A 16,309-nucleotide genomic window follows, 5' to 3' on the forward strand; every position below is an offset into this window, starting at 1 on the left:
GCGCCGGTCATGCCCGATTCTATACTTTTCCTGCTAGACCAGATGTTGTTACTTCAGATGCAGTGATCACATGTATTGTCTCAGTGTGCCATAGTAAGGCTTCTATATTATTTGACCCTAGTTCTACTTATTCATATGTGTCATCATACTTTACTCATTTTCTGGATTTTCCCCGTGAGTCCTTAGTTTCTCTTGTTCGTGTATCTACGTCGGTAGGCGAAACTATTATTGTAGACCGTGTGTATCGGTCGTGTGTGGTAACTATTGGGGGACTAGAGACTAGAGTTGATCTCTTATTGCTCAGTATGGTTGCTTTTTATCTAATCCTAGGTATGAATTGGTTGTCTCCATGTCATGGTATTCTAGACTATCATGCAAAAGTCGTGACATTGGTGATGCCGGGGTTGCCAAAGGTTGAATGGAGAGGTTCTCTACATTATACTCCTAGCAGGGTAATTTCTTGTTTGAAGGCCCAACGTATGATTGGGAAGAGGTTTTTGTCATACTTAGCCTTTGCGATAAATGTTGATGCGGATACCCCTACTATTGATTTAGTACTGGTAGTACGAGACTTTCCGGATGTATTTCTTGTAGACCTACCGGGTATGCCACCCAACAAGGATATCAATTTCGGTATTTACTTGGTGCCGGACACTCAGTCTATTTCTATTCCTCCGTATCGTATGGTACCGACTGAATTAAAAGAACTGAAAGAGCAACTTTAGGAACTCCTTGAAAGAGGTTTATTAGGCCTAGTGTTTCACCTTGGGGTGCACCAGTTCTGTTTGTGAAAAAGAAAATTTGTACTATGCGGATGTGCATCGATTACAGGAAGTTGAACAAAGTTACAATTAAGAATATATATCCCTTACCGAGTATTGATGAATTATTTTACCAGCTTCAGGGAGCGAGGGTGTTCTCCAAAATTGATTTGAGATCTGGGTATCACCAGTTAAAAATTCGGGATTCAGATATTTTAAAGACAACATTCAGGACTCGTTATGGCTACTATGAATTTATTGTGATGTCTTTTTGGATAACCAATGCCCCAACAACATTTATGCACTTGATGAATAGCGTATTCCAGCCATATCTTGATTCATTTGTCATAGTATTTATTAATGACATCCGGGTGTACTCGCGTAACCAAGAAAGACATGCACACCACTTGGGTGTTGTATTACAGAGACTGAGAGAGGAAAGACTGTATGCCAAATTCTCTAAGTGTGAGTTCTAGCTTAGTTCAATGACATTCTTGGGACACATAGTGTCCAGTGAAGGAATTAAGGTGGATCCGAAGAAAATAGAGGCAGTTCAGAGTTGGCCCAGGCCGTCTTCAGCTACCGAGATTCGGAGTTTTCTCTGCTTGGCGAGGTATGATCGTCGCTTTGTGGAGGGTTGCTCGTCTATTGCATCGCCTTTGACCAAATTGACTCAGAAATTTGTCCGTTCAAATGGTCAAATGAGTGTGAAGAGATCTTTCAGAAGCTGAAAACAGCTTTGACTACAGCCCCAATATTAGTGTTTCCTATAGGTTCAGAGTTTTATACTGTGTATTATGACGCATTGCGTATTGGTCTCGGTGCAGTGGTGATGCAAGTCGGTAGGGTGATTGCCTATGCTTCCAGACAGTTAAAGGTACATGAGAAGAATTATCCGGTCCACGACCTTGAGTTAGCAACTATTGTTCATGCCTTAAATATTTTGCGGCATTATTTGTACGGTGTCCATTGTGAGGTTTATACCGATCACCGGAATCTATAGCATATGTTTAAATAGAAGGTTCTTAATTCGTGGCAGCGAAGGTAGTTGGAGTTGCTTAAGGATTATAATATCACCATTCTCTATCATCCCGTAAAGGCAATGTGGTGGCCGATTCCTTGAGTTGTAAGGAGGAGAGTTTGGGAAACTTAGTATACTTAACTGTAGCAGAGAGGCCTTTAGCCTTGGATGTTCAGGCATTGGCCAACCAGTTTGTTAGATTGGATATTTCCTAGCCGAGTCAAGTCTTGGCTTGTGTGATTTTTCGGTCTTCTTTATATCATCGCATCAGAGAGCGCCAGTATGATGATCCTTATCTGCTTGTCCTTAAGGACATGGTTCAGCGCGGTGATGCCGAGGAATTCACTATTGGGATGACGGTGTATTATGGACGTAGGGTAGGCTCTATGTGCCTAATGTAGATGGTTTGCGTGAGTTGATTCTCCAGGAAGCTCACAGTTCGCGGTACTCCATTCATCCAGGTGCCGCGAAGATGTATCGGGATTTGAGGCAACACTATTGGTGGATACGACTGAAGAAAGATATAGTTGGGTTTGTAGCTCGGTGTTTAAATTGTCAACGGGTGAAATACGAGCATCAGAGATCGGGAGGATTGCTTCAAAGACTTGAAATTCCGGAGTAGAAATGGGAGCGTATTACCATGGATTTTGTAGTTGAGCTTCCACGGAGTTTGAGAAAGTTTGATGTTGTTTGGGTGATTGTGGATTAGTTGACCAAATCCGCACATTTTATTCCACTTGGTACTAATTATTCTTTGGAACAATTGACTGAGATTTATATCCGCGAGATTGTTAGGCTGCACAGTGCGCTAGTATCCATCATTTTAGATCGGGGTACGCAGTTTACATCACATTTTTGGAGGGCAGTACAGTGAGAATTGGGCACACATGTTCAGTTGAGTACATCATTTCACCCTCAGACAGACGGACAGTCCAAGCGCACTATTCAAATATTGGATGACATGTTACGCACTTGTGTCATTGATTTTGGGGGTTCTTGGGATCAATTTCTCCCACTCGCCGAGTTTTCTTACAATAACAGCTACCAATCAAGCATTCAAATGGCTTCGTATGAGGCTTTATATGGGAGACAGTGTCGGTCTCCGGTGTATTTATTTGAGCCGGGTGAGATTATACTATTAGGTACTAATTTGGTTTAGGATGATTTAGAGAAGGTTAAATTGATTCAGGAGTGGCTTTGCATAGTGCAGTCTAGACAGAAGAGTTATGCCAACCGGAAGGTCCATGATGTTGCTTACATGATTGGGGAGAAGGTTCTGCTCAAGATTTCACCCATGAAGGGTGTGTTAAGGTTCGGGAAGAAGGGCAAGTTGAGACCTCGGTATATTGGGTTGTTCGAGGTGCTTAAGAAGATTGGAGAGGTGGCGTATAAACTTGCCTTGCCACCTAGTCTATCAGGTGTTCATCCAGTGTTTCACGTATCTATGCTCCGAAAGTATGTCGGGGATACGTCTCATGTTTTGGATTTCAGCACAATGCAGTTGGATGGTAATTTGACTTATGATGTGGAGCCGATGGCCATTTTAGACCGGCAGGTTTGAAAGTTGAGATCAAAGAACATAGCTTCAGTGAAAGTGCAGTGGAGAGGCCAGCCAGCCGGAGAAGCTACTTAGGAGACTGAGCGGGAGATAGAGAGCAAATATCCACACCTATTTGAGACTCCAGGTATAATTCTAAACCCGTTCAAATACGAACGTTTGTTTAAGATGGGAGAATGTAATGACCTGACCGGTTATTTTGAGTATTACAACCCCGTCTCCCCATTTTATACTCAAATTGTGTGGCCGATATGCGGACCGCATATCCATTCTGCGGTCGTATATGCGACCGCATATCCTATTCCGGAGCTTCATTTTTCTAGTTTTATAAACCCGACCCCATTCTTATAAAATATTATTGGGGTCATTTTGAAGGGTTTCATCTGATATTTTAGAGAGAGGTGAGAGCATCTTAGAGAGGGAAAGTGAAGACCTAGTCATTTTCCCATCAATTCTTGTTCGAGGTTGGAAGATTTCACAAGGATCTTGCTAAGGCTTCAAAGAGGTAAGAATTTATAACCCTAGTCTTCAATTTCTAGTTTCGGTAAAGATGGATAATTGGGAGTATGATTCTTGAGTGTGAGAGTATTATTTATATATACACATACCAAAAAGGTTTGTGGAAAGATTGTTGAGTTCAAATGGGTAAAGATTGATTTGAAAATGGTAGAAATCTTCAAAGACTTTAATTGAGGATTTGAGGGTCGAGGAGATGTCAAAATTTGGTAAAATTTATATGGTTGGACTCGTGGTTGGATGGTGCTCATATTTTGTAACTTTTGTCAATTTTCGAGACGTGGAGCCCACAGGCAATTTTTGAGTTAAATTTCGGATTATATTGGAAAATTAGTATTTTCTTATGGAATTAATTCCAATAATCTTTAATGACTGAATTAGATTATTTATGGCTAGATTCGAGGCCTTTGGAGGCCAATTCGCGAGGCAAGGGCATAGCAGAATAAAGAATTACATGATTTGAGGTAAGTTCTAAATTTGGTCCTAAGGGTATGAAACCCCAAATTATGTCTTATGTGATTGGTTTCGAGGTGACGCACATGCTAGGTGACGGGCGTGTTGGCGTGCACCGTAGGAATTGTGACTGGGGAAAATTCTATGGAACTGTGTAGTTGAATAATCTGTTGATATCCGTACATTCTCTACGTGTTAGAGAAAATTGAGCTGAGACTCATATTAAAAATCATGCTTAGACATATGTTACTATTATTTGTACCCACTAGGGTCATTTCTGTGGTTGAATTATATGTTCAAATTGTAATTTCACATTCAGTCATATTCATTCATTTCATATCATATCTCAGTCTCTGTTGCTATTTATTGATATATTATATTATCATTTTTGGGGTGATTTTCATGTGATCTTGATTCCGAGAGACTAGAGAGGTGGTGACTGAGTGAGGCCGAGGGCTTAATTGTGAGGATATTTATGGGATCAGGTTGCACGCCGCAGCATGTTTTGTTGATTTATGCCATGATTGGCTTGTTATAGCACTTGGACTGAAGGAGCCCCTCCAGAGTCTGCGCACACCCCCAGTGAGCGCATGTACCTACTGAGTGTGAGTGTGAGTGTGAGTGCCGAGTGACTGTGAGGTTAGAGTGAATGGGAGGACTGGGTGATTGTTACTCTAAGATGATGCATTGATTTCATTATTTGCTGCATTTATGCTGTCATATATCACTATTTTGGAAATTTCGGAAAACCATTATTTTCTGTTTTAGTCAAATTTGATATGAAATTACTATGAAATTTTAAATGTTGAACTTTAGAGTATGCCTACCCTTTTATGTTGGAAAGTACTGTATTTGGACTTAGCTGAGAAGCTCGCCACTACTTTCAGTTCCTTAATTATTATTGTTACTTGCTGAGTTGGTTATACTCATACTACACCCTGCACTTCGTGTACAGATCCAGGTGATCCCGGACACAGGGGGTGTTGATTCTTTCACACAATTAATTTTCCGGAGATTCAGAGGTAGCTGCCACATTTCGCAGACCTTGTCTCTCCTTCCCTATCTCCTTGTTTATTGTATTTGGTCTTAGACTATTATAGACCGTGTTTTCCAGACTTGTAATGTATAAATGCTCATGTACTCAGTGACATCGGGTTTTGGAAATATATTTTACCTAGTATTTGTGGGATATTTTACCATGCTCATGTACTCGATTAGTTTTATCCAGGGAGTGCTTTCCATGCTCCATACTTTATTGGGTAGAGGAGCATCACTTCAAGTTGTCTCCGATTACATTTTGTTCCCTTTTTATTTTAAATCTTCCTTCATACAAAATCTGTTGTTTTGTATTTGCAGGTAAGTCACATATAAGGCATTGGTCCAAGATACATAAATATGGAGTGGATCTTTATTCCTTTTTGGGAATGCTTGCTTCAGCTGAATATATAAATTACAACATTAGTCAATACTTCTTTATAGATATTGGATCATTATTAAAATTTCACACTTAACAATCTCCCCTTTTTTATGATGACAATATGTTAAAAAGAGTTTGACTAATTTATGGATACTTCCCTGTTCTTTTCAACATTGCTCCCCCTGTCTGTAAGACAATTTTGATTTGACTTGAATCTGTATCTGCATTGATTTTTAAGTGTGCTTCCCTGTCTTTAAGCTGGCTGTTTATTTGAATCTGCAACTCTTTTGTAACACACTTGTTTGTAATTGTATTTCACCAAAAAAGTGGACCGGATATGGACCTATGTGTAGATGATCTCTGATTCGAATTCTGATAATTCCAATAGCTCCGTATGGTAATTTTGGGCTTAGGAGCGTGTCCAGAATATTACTTGGAGGTCCGTAGAGGAAATATACTTAAAATGCCGAAACATTAATTTTTGAGATGTTTGACCGGGGGGTTGCCTTTTTTATATCAGGGACGAAATCCGATTCTGAAAATTGAAATACCTCTGTTATGTCATTTATGACTTGTGTACAAAATTTGAGGTCAATCGGACGTGATTTGATAGGTTCCGGAGTCGTTTGTAGAAAATAGAAATTTCAAAGTTCATTAGGCTTGAATTGGGGTGTAATTCATGGTTTTAGCGTTGTTTGAAGTGATTTGAGGGTTCGACTAAGTCCGTATGATGTATTAGGACTTGTTGGTATATTTGGTTGAGGTCCCGAGGGGCTCGGGTGAGTTTCTGATGGTTAACGGCTTGGATTTTGGACTTGGAACTTTGCTTGATTTTTTCTGATGCACCATCTGGTTTCCTTCATCGCGTTCGGGAGTGGAGCCTCGCGTTCGTGAGTGGAGCCTCGCGTTCGCGAAGAGGAACTGAGAGGTTGGCAATATTTGCTCTTCGCGTTCGTGAAGAGAAGCATGCGTTCGCAAAGGATGGACCGGGTGTGCATTATGAATGCGAGAGGTGTTACGCATTCGCGAAGAAGAGAGGAAGCAGCCGAAGACCCCAGGCAATTGCTCTACGCGTTCGTATAGGGGGGTGTCGCGTTTGCGTAGTGAAGGGGAATGACGCATCGCGTTCGTGATAGGTTGAACGCGTTCGCATAGAAGGCATTGAGGAAGAGGCATTTTTGTTCTTCGCGAATGCGAGGGTGATGTCGCCTTCGCAAAGGAGGAATTTGTACGGGAGTTCTTTTGTGCTTCGCGAACGCGTTACATCAGAGAGATCGTTCGCCTGCATGGTGTCCTATTTTCCATCATTTTAGACAGGGGTACTCAATTCACATCGCAGTTTTGGAGGGCCGTGCAGCGAAAGTTGGGTACTCAGGTTGAGCTGAGCACAACTTTTTACCCTCAGACGGACGGGCAGGCCGAGCACACTATTTAGATATTGAAGGACATGTTGCGTACTTGTGTCATTGACTTTGGGGGTTCATGGGAACAATTTCTGCCACTCGCGTAGTTTTCATATAACAAAAGTTATCAGTCAAGTATTCAGATGGCTCCGTACGAAGCTTTATATGAGAGGAGGTGTAGATATCTGGTTGAATGGTTTGAGCCGGGTGAGGCTAGGTTCTTAGGTACAGACTTGGTCCAGGATGCATTAGATAAGGTAAAATTGATTCAGGAGTGGCTTCGCATGACACAGTCTAGGCAGAAGAGCTACTCGGATAGAAAGGTCCGTGATGTGTCTTTCATGGTTGGGGAGAAGGTTTTGCTGAAGGTATCACCCATGAAGGGTGATATGAGGTTTGGGAATAGGGGCAAGTTAAGCCCCCAATTCATTGGGCCTTTTGAGGTGCTTTAGAGAATAGGGGAGGTTGCCTATAAGCTTGCCTTGCCACCCAGCTTGTCGAGTGTGCATCCAGTGTTTCATGTTTCCATGCTCCGAAAGTATATTGGAGATCCGACCCATGTTTTGGATTTCAGCACGGTTTAGTTGGAGGGTGATATGAATTATGATGTGGAACCGGTAGCGATTTTTGGATCGGCAGATTCGAAGGTTTAGGTCAAAGGATATAGCTTCAGTGAAGTTGCAATGGAGAGGTCAGCCTGAGAAGGAGGCTACATGGGAGACCGAGTGGGAGATGCGGAGCAGATATCCACACCTATTTGAGACTCCAGGTATATTTCTAGACCCGTTCGAGGATGAACGAATGTTTAAGAGGGGAGGATGTAATGACCTGGCTGGTCGTTTTGAGAGTTATAGCCCCGTTTTCCCCATTTTTACTTCGTTTTGTATTATTAAGCTATATTATATTGTATCGGGTTAGTTGGTTCGGGTACGGAAGGAACTCAGAATGAAATGAGACACTTAATCTCATAATTGAAAAAATAAGTTTAAAAAGTAGACCGGATATGGACCTATGTGTAGACCATCTCGGATTCGAATTTTGATAATTTCAATAGCTCCGTATGGTGATTTTGGGCTTAGGAGCGTGTCCAAAATATTATTTGGAGGTCCGTAGAGGAAATAGACTTAAAATGCCGAAACTTTAATTTTTGAGAAGTTTGACCGGGGGGTTGCCTTTTTGATATCAGGGACGAAATCCGATTCTGAAAATTGGAATACCTCTGTTATGCCATTTATGACTTGTGTGCAAAATGTGAGGTCAATCGGACGTGATTTGATAGGTTCCGGAGTTGTTTGTAGAAAATAGAAATGTCAAAGTTCATTAGGCTTGAATTGGGGTGTAATTCATGGTTTTAGCGTTGTTTGAAGTGATTTGAGGGTTCTACTAAGTCCGTATGATGTATTAAGACTTGTTGGTATATTGGGTTGAGGTCCCGAGGGGTTCAGGTGAGTTTCGGATGGTTAACGGATTGGATTTTGGACTTGGAACTCTGCTTGATTTTTTCTGATGCACCATCTGGTTTCCTTCATCGCGTTCACGAGTGGAGCCTCGCGTTCGCGAAGAGGAACTGAGAGGCTGGCAATATTTGCTCTTCGCTTTCGCGAGGAGAACCATGCATTCGCGAAGGGTGGACTGGGTGTGCATCACGAACATGGGAGGTGTTACGCGTTCGCGAAGAAGAGAGGTCGCGTTCGCGAAGAAGAGCGGAAGCAGCAGAAGACCCCAATCAATTGGTCTACGCATTCACGTAGGGGGGTGTCGCGTTCGTGTAGTGAGGGGGGATGAAGCATCGCGTTCGCGATAGGTTGAACGCATTCGCGTAGAAGGCATTGAGGCAGAGGCATTTTTGTGCTTCGCGAATGCGAGGGTGATGTCGCGTTCGCGAAGGAGGAATTTGGACGGGAGTTATTTTGTGCTTCGCGAACGCGAGGCACTGACCGCGTTCGCGAAGAAGAAAAATCTGGGCAGTGAGTTTAAGTTCTGTCCGTTTTTGACGATTTGGAGCTCGGATTTGAGGCGATTTTGGGTGATTTTCAGAGGAAAGAACGGGATAAGTGTTCTTAACTCAATATTGGTAAAATTACCCGAATCCATGGTTGTTTTTATCATTTAAATGATAAATTGAGTTGGGAAAAATTTGAAAACCTCTTGGTTTAAATCGAAGATTTGAGGGTCGAGTTGGGGTTGGATTTTGGTAAAATTGGTAATGATTAGACTCGTGGTTGAATGGGCTTCCGAATTTTGTATCTTTTGTTGAGTTCCGAGGTGTGGGCCCCACGGGCGATGTTTGTGCTAATTTTCGTATTTTTATGGAAAATCGTTATTTTTCTTATGGAATTAATTCAAATGAATTTTATTGACTGAAACGAATTATTTATGACCATATTCGGGGCGTTTGGAGACAAATTCACGAGGAAAGGACATTGTAGAATAAGAATTTCGCGGTTTGAGGTAAGTAACGATTGAAAATCTAGTCCTGAGGGTATGAAACCCCGGATTTCATATCATTTTACTACTTTGAGGTGACGCACATGCTAGGTGACGGGTGTGTGGGCGTGCACCGTTGGGAATCGGTGACTTGGTCCGTCCCGTAGCAACTGTAAAGTTGCATATTTTGTTGAAACTATATGATACTCATATGTTTTAGAAAGAGTTTCTGTAAAGTGGGCTGAATGTCATGTTTGGGCCTTGCGCCAGTGCTGTTTGGACCCTTAGGGGCTGTTTCTTACCATCCACTCATTGTTCTCGATTGAAAATCTATACTCAGTCATGTTTATACTTGTTTACCGCATAACTCAGTTTTATGACTCTATTTTGATGCATATAAATGTTTTGGGCCGAATGGCCTATTTTACTGAAATGCTCGAGTGGCTTGAGTGGTTTATGACTAAGTGAGGCCGAGGGCCTAATTTGTGAGGATGAGTGTGGATCAGGGCTGCCCGCCTGCAACATACTTTATTATTATAGCACGTGAATTGTCTGTGCAACATGTGAGTTGTCCGTACAGATTATAGCGCTTGGGCTAAAGGAGCCCCTCCAGAGTCTGTACACACCCACAGTGAGCGCAGGTACTTACTGAGTGCGAGTGTCGAGTGTCGAGTGCTAAGTAACTGGGAGGCATTAGTGATTGTGAGGTATGCCTGAGTGGCAAGAGTGATTGTGTGGTATGCCCGAGTGGCACAAGTGATTGTGAGGTATGCCCGAGTGGCAAGAGTGATTGTGAGGTATGCCCGAGTGGCATGAGTTACTGTGAGGTTTGCCCGAGGGGCTGTATATGAGTGATGTTCTGCCCGAGGGGCTGTTTATGATTTCATCACTTTTTCTCACCTTTGCATTGAGCCTTTGTATGAAAAACTATTGGAGAAATATCTTTAAATAATTTTTACTGAAATCGGTTTAAACGAGATGATTTGATTCAAACACTAATTTTTAAAGCATGTTGTACTTTACTGAGATTTCATGATATGAACGTTATATGCTTTATTGCTCCTCACTACTGCTCAGTCTTTATTTATTGTTGTTACTTACTGAGTTGGCGTACTCATGTTACTCCCTGAACCTTGTGTGCAGATTCAGGTGTAGCTAGACACAGTAGTGGTTATTGAGTGTTCTGGTTGCAGATTTTCTTGGAAATAGCAAGGTAGTTGTTTGGCAATCGCAACCCTTGCTCTTCTCCCTCTTATCTTCCTTTAGTTGTATTTAGCTATTTTCCAGGCTAAGTTAGCCTTGATATTGTTAGATAGATTATAGTAGATGCTCATGACTAGTGACACCCCGATGTCGGGCTTTTCTTTTCCACACTTCTGTATTTTTTTATTTGAACTCCTTAAATGAAGGTTTTATGTTAAATAGCATTGACATTATCTTTGAAATGAAAATATCGGTTTTGTTTGGAAATGAGTCGGCTTGCCTAGTTCCACAATAGGCGCCATCACGACAGGTTAGGTTTTTTGGGTCGTGACAGTATGTTAGATCTCCTCTAAATTAGGTTTAGAACCCCGTTTAAACGAGTTAGGATCGTGTAGAGCCGAAATAACATTGTCCCGAGCGAACTAGGAAAATTTCCCGTCTCTGGCGTCCGGGGCAGTGCCTCGCACTGGTCCTAGCGGTGAAAATAGTGAGTTTTGCGATTTTGAATCCTACAGCCAGGTACGTTTCTTTGTGCCTTCTCTCACTATTTGATTTGAATTGTATTTCTTCTTTGTTCTTGTCTCCAACCTGGGGGGGGGAAACCAAAGGGTGTCCCCCCTTTGTTTTCATTCATTTATTTTCCTTCTTTTTTTCTTCCTTAATTTTGCTCCAAATCTCTTCATCTTCACACTGCTTTATTTTACACAGTTAAAATATAATATTAAGCATAAAATTATATAATTAATACTCAAACGATGATTAAAAGTGCTATAATGTGAGGCAATAATAGTTAAATATATACATTTCTGACCGAACATCAACACCCACACTTAGAATCTTGCTCGTCCTCGAGTAAGCATTAAACCCACTCTCAATAAATCAAGCCTAGGAATACCACTACTTTGGTTGATACTAACAATTTGGCCATATAGCAACTCAAACCATCAGATATACACTTCCTGATCATCGTGCAATATATACAAGTTACAAACAAACAACAAACTTCTAACCTCCTAACCTCAGAGAGGGACTCTAACTCACCAAATTTTAGCTTGCTCACCTACTCTGTCAAATAAAGCTATTAACATCACCTATCTATCATGAATTATGTGCCCTCACCAGATTAAATAGTCCATACACTCAAATCAAAGAATGAATATAATTTAAGGACTTAGTATCAAAGAACAACTCTCGCACTCATAAACGCGAGAGGGTGCAAATTTTTTTCTCTACTAATTATCTGAACAATTGATGCAAATTTTTTTCTCTACTAATTTTTTTCAAATTATTTTCTCTACCAACAATATCTGAACAACTCTACTAATTAAGTGTGCTCGTATAGAATCAAACAGGACTTTAACGGGTTGTAATGTTGGCTTGGGGATGGGTAGGAAAACTATATGATAATAACTTACACTTCCCTATGCACTTTGCACTTTTATACTTCATCAACCATTATTTTTATTTCTTAATTTATTTTTCAGCCCTCTCTTCATCTATTATTTTACAAGTATTCCCCTCATATCAAGAACATTTTTTTTCAAAGCAATTTTTTTCCTCTATTCTTTTTTTTCACGTCACATTCTTTTCAAGAGGGTCTTTTAATCACTTTCAGATATTGTTGGTCACCACTTTTTACTTAATCGTCCCTTCAAATTTATCAATTAATATCACAGTCTAAGCAACAGTGCTCAAATAAGCAGGGTGCAAAAACTAGGGATTCAATAAAAGAATCAATGCAAAAATACGGCTTTCAAACAAAAAGGCTACAGGTTCAAAGGGCTAACTAGTGGTAGAATATCTGAAAAGGCTAAAATTCACAAGACATAACAAATAAAACATATTTTCATCTTCTAAATAGAGCAACACTTTTATTTCTCTTCAATAACATGCAGGGAAAGTTCTAGACTAAGATGCAAAACATGAAACATATGCAAGAAATCCTCACCACATATGGCACAAGCATCAATCAAGATGGATCAATTCTACTCTAAAACGAACAGGATCATAGCGCACAACAAAATAAGAATAAGCTATATACAGAGTCACAACCTTGAGCTTAGGTGTTAAAAAGTCTACTATTTTATTCATTACTTAAGAACTCAAAGGAAAGTACTACTCAAGCTTGCGCCTAAATATGCTAGTATCAAACAAGTTACAAAGGTTTTTCTTCTCCTCTTTTTCTACACAAAAAAAATAGGAAAAGAAATAATCTAATCCTAAAAAATAAAAATAAAAAATTTACCCAGTTCAAGTTACATCCCCTTGAAAATAACCGATTGTCACGACCCGAAATCCCCACCTTCGGACCGTGATGACGCCTAACATTTCACTTGCTAGGCAAGCCAACGTTACAATAATATTAACCATTTTAAAACCAATTTTAAATTTATTAATAACAAGGAAACAAATGCGGAAGAAAAGTTTGAAATATAATGAAATAATCCATCAAAACAACGGTATCTAAATACCATCCCAAAATTGGTGTCACAAGTGCACGAGCTTCTAGAATAAATACAAATAAAGGTCTCAATAAAATAAAGTTGTCTGGAAATAAACCCTCAGCTAACCTCTCTGAAGAATAGGTAACTGCCACTGGAATGAAATATCCTAACTCGGTCAACCTGTCCACAATGACCCAAACTGCGTCAAATTTTCTCTGAGTCCATGGGAGCCCAACAACAAAATCCATTGTGATACGCTCCCACTTCAATGTAGGTATTTATAACTTCTGCAGCAAATCACCAGGTCTCTGATGCTCATACTTAACTTGCTGACAATTCAGACACTGAGCTACATATGCAACTATATCCTTTTTCATTGTCCTCCACCAATAATATTGCCGCAAATCTTGATACATTTTAGCGGTACCTAGATGAATAGAATACATGGAATTATGTGCCTCTTCAAGTATTAATTCACAGAGCCCATCCATATTAGGCACACAAATACGGCCCTGTAATTGCAAAACTCCATATTCCCCCACAGGAGCCTCTCTGGCATCACCGTGCCGCACCGTGTCCTAAAGGACAAGTAAGTGAGGATCATCATACTGCCTTTCTCTGATGCGCTCATATAAATAAGACCGAGCGGCTGTGCAAGCTACTACCCGTCTGGGTTCAGAAACATCTAACCTCACGAACTGATTAGCCAAAGTCTGAACATCTGCAGCTAATGGCGTCTCACCAACCGGGAATATACGCAAGACTGCCCATACTCACAGCCTTTCTACTCAAAGCATCGACCACCACATTGCCCTTTCCGGAGTGATACAAAATGGTGATATCATTGTCTTTCAACAAATCCAACCATATTCTCTTCCTCAAATTAAGATCTTTTTATTTGAACAGATACTGAAGGCTACGATGATCAGTAAATACCTCACACGAGACACCGTAGAGGTAATGCGTCCAAATCTTCAGCGCATGAACAATGGCTGCCAATTCTAAGTCTTGAACAGGATAATTCTTCTCGTGAACTTTCAATGGCCGCGACGCATATGCAATTACCTTGCCATCTTGCATTAATACTACACCAAGCCCAATGTGAGATGCTTCATAATATACCGTATACGATCTTGAACCTATGGGTAATACCAACACTGGAGCCGTAGTCAAAGCAGTATTGATCTTTCGAAAGCTCAACTCATACTCATATGACTATCCCAATGGGATACCTCTATGGGTCAATCTGGTCAATGGGCTTGCTATAGATAAAAACCCTTCCACGAACCGACGATAATAACCTGCTAAACCCGGGAAACTCTGGATCTCTGTAACTAAAGTAGGTCTAAGCCAATTCTGAACAGGCTCAATCTTCTTAGGATCTACCTTTATGCCTTATGCCGATACAACATGTCCTAAAAAGGTAACTAAGTCTAACCAAAACTTACATTTTGAAAACTTGGCATATAACTCATTATTCTTCAAAGTGTGAAGCACACTTCGAAGATGCTGCTCATGCTCCTCTCGACTACTGGAATAAATTAAGATATCATTAATGAATACAACCACAAAAGTGTCCAAATAAGGCTTGAACACCCGATTCATCAAATCCATAAATGCCGCTGGGGCATTTGTCAACACAAATGACATCACTAGGAATTTCGTAATGCCCATACCGAGTTCGAAAAGCTATTTTAGGGACATCAAATGCCCTAATCATCAACTGATGGTAACTTGACCTCAAATCGATCTTTGAAAATACCTTGGCACCCTTAAGCTGATCAAATAAGTCATCAATTCTTGGCAGCGGATATTTGTTTTTGAAAGTGGCTCAGTTCAACTGCCGATAATCTATACACATCCGCATATAGCCATATTTCGTCTTTACAAATAATACTGGTACACCCCAGGGCGAGACACTGGGTCTATTGAATCATTGATCAAGCAAGTCTTGTAATTGCTCTTTTAATTCTTTTAACTCCGGTGGGGCCATACGATATGGTGGAATAGAAATGGGATGAGTGCCCGGAGCCAAATCAATATAGAAATCAATTTATCTGTCGGGTGGCATCCCCGGCAGATCTGCAAGAAATACTTCTGGAAATTCACGAACAACTGGTACTGAGTCCATAAAAGGAACATCCGCACTGGGATCGCGAATATAAGCCAAATAGTCTAGATATCCTTTCTCTACCATACGCCGAGCTTTCATATAAGAAATAACCCTGCTGGCAGAATGACCAGGAGTTCCTTTCCACTCTAACCGAGGTAACCCCGGCATAACTAGGGTCACTGTCTTGGCATGACAATCCAATATAGCATGATAAGGGGACAACCAATCCATACCCAAGATGACATCAAAATCTACCATATCAATAAGTAGAAGATCCACACTAGTCTCAAGATTACCAATAGTAACCATACATGAACGATAGGCATGATCTACTGTAATAGAGTCTCCCACCGGTGTAGATACACACACAGAAGCACTCAGAGAATCACAAGGCACAACCAAATATGAAGAAAAATAGGAGGACAGATAGGAATAAATAGATCCTGGATCAAATAGAACTGAAGCATCTCTATGGCAATCTGGAATAATACCTGTGATCACAGCATTAGATGACTCGGCCTCAGGCCTAGCTGGAAAAGCATAAAATCGGGGATGGGCCCCACCACTCTGAACACATCTCTAGGATGACCTATAACTGGCTGGCCTCCACCTCTAATGGTCTGACCTTCACCTCTAATGGCCTGACCTCCACCTCTAGCTGCCTGACCCCTACTTCTAGCTGGCAGAGAAGGCGGTGAGGCAACCGGTGCCGGTATGATGGCACGAGAATCGTGCCGAAATCTGTTACTCCCCAATCTAGGGGAATACCTCATGATATGACCAATGTTACGACACTCATAACACCCACCAGGATGCCATGGATGCTGAAGTTGAAGCTGAACCAAATGAGCCGGATAACCACCGTTGTAACTCTGGAGTGGTGGTGCACTAATAAGAGCTGAATGTGCACCAAATGCTGGCTAACCAAAGTATGGCATAATAGGACCGTGACTCCCTAAAGCACCGAGAGATACATAAAGTGCTGAATGAAAC

This window comes from Nicotiana tomentosiformis, unplaced genomic scaffold, assembly GCF_000390325.3.
Source record: "Nicotiana tomentosiformis unplaced genomic scaffold, ASM39032v3 Un00042, whole genome shotgun sequence".
Taxonomy (NCBI): Eukaryota; Viridiplantae; Streptophyta; class Magnoliopsida; order Solanales; family Solanaceae; genus Nicotiana; species Nicotiana tomentosiformis.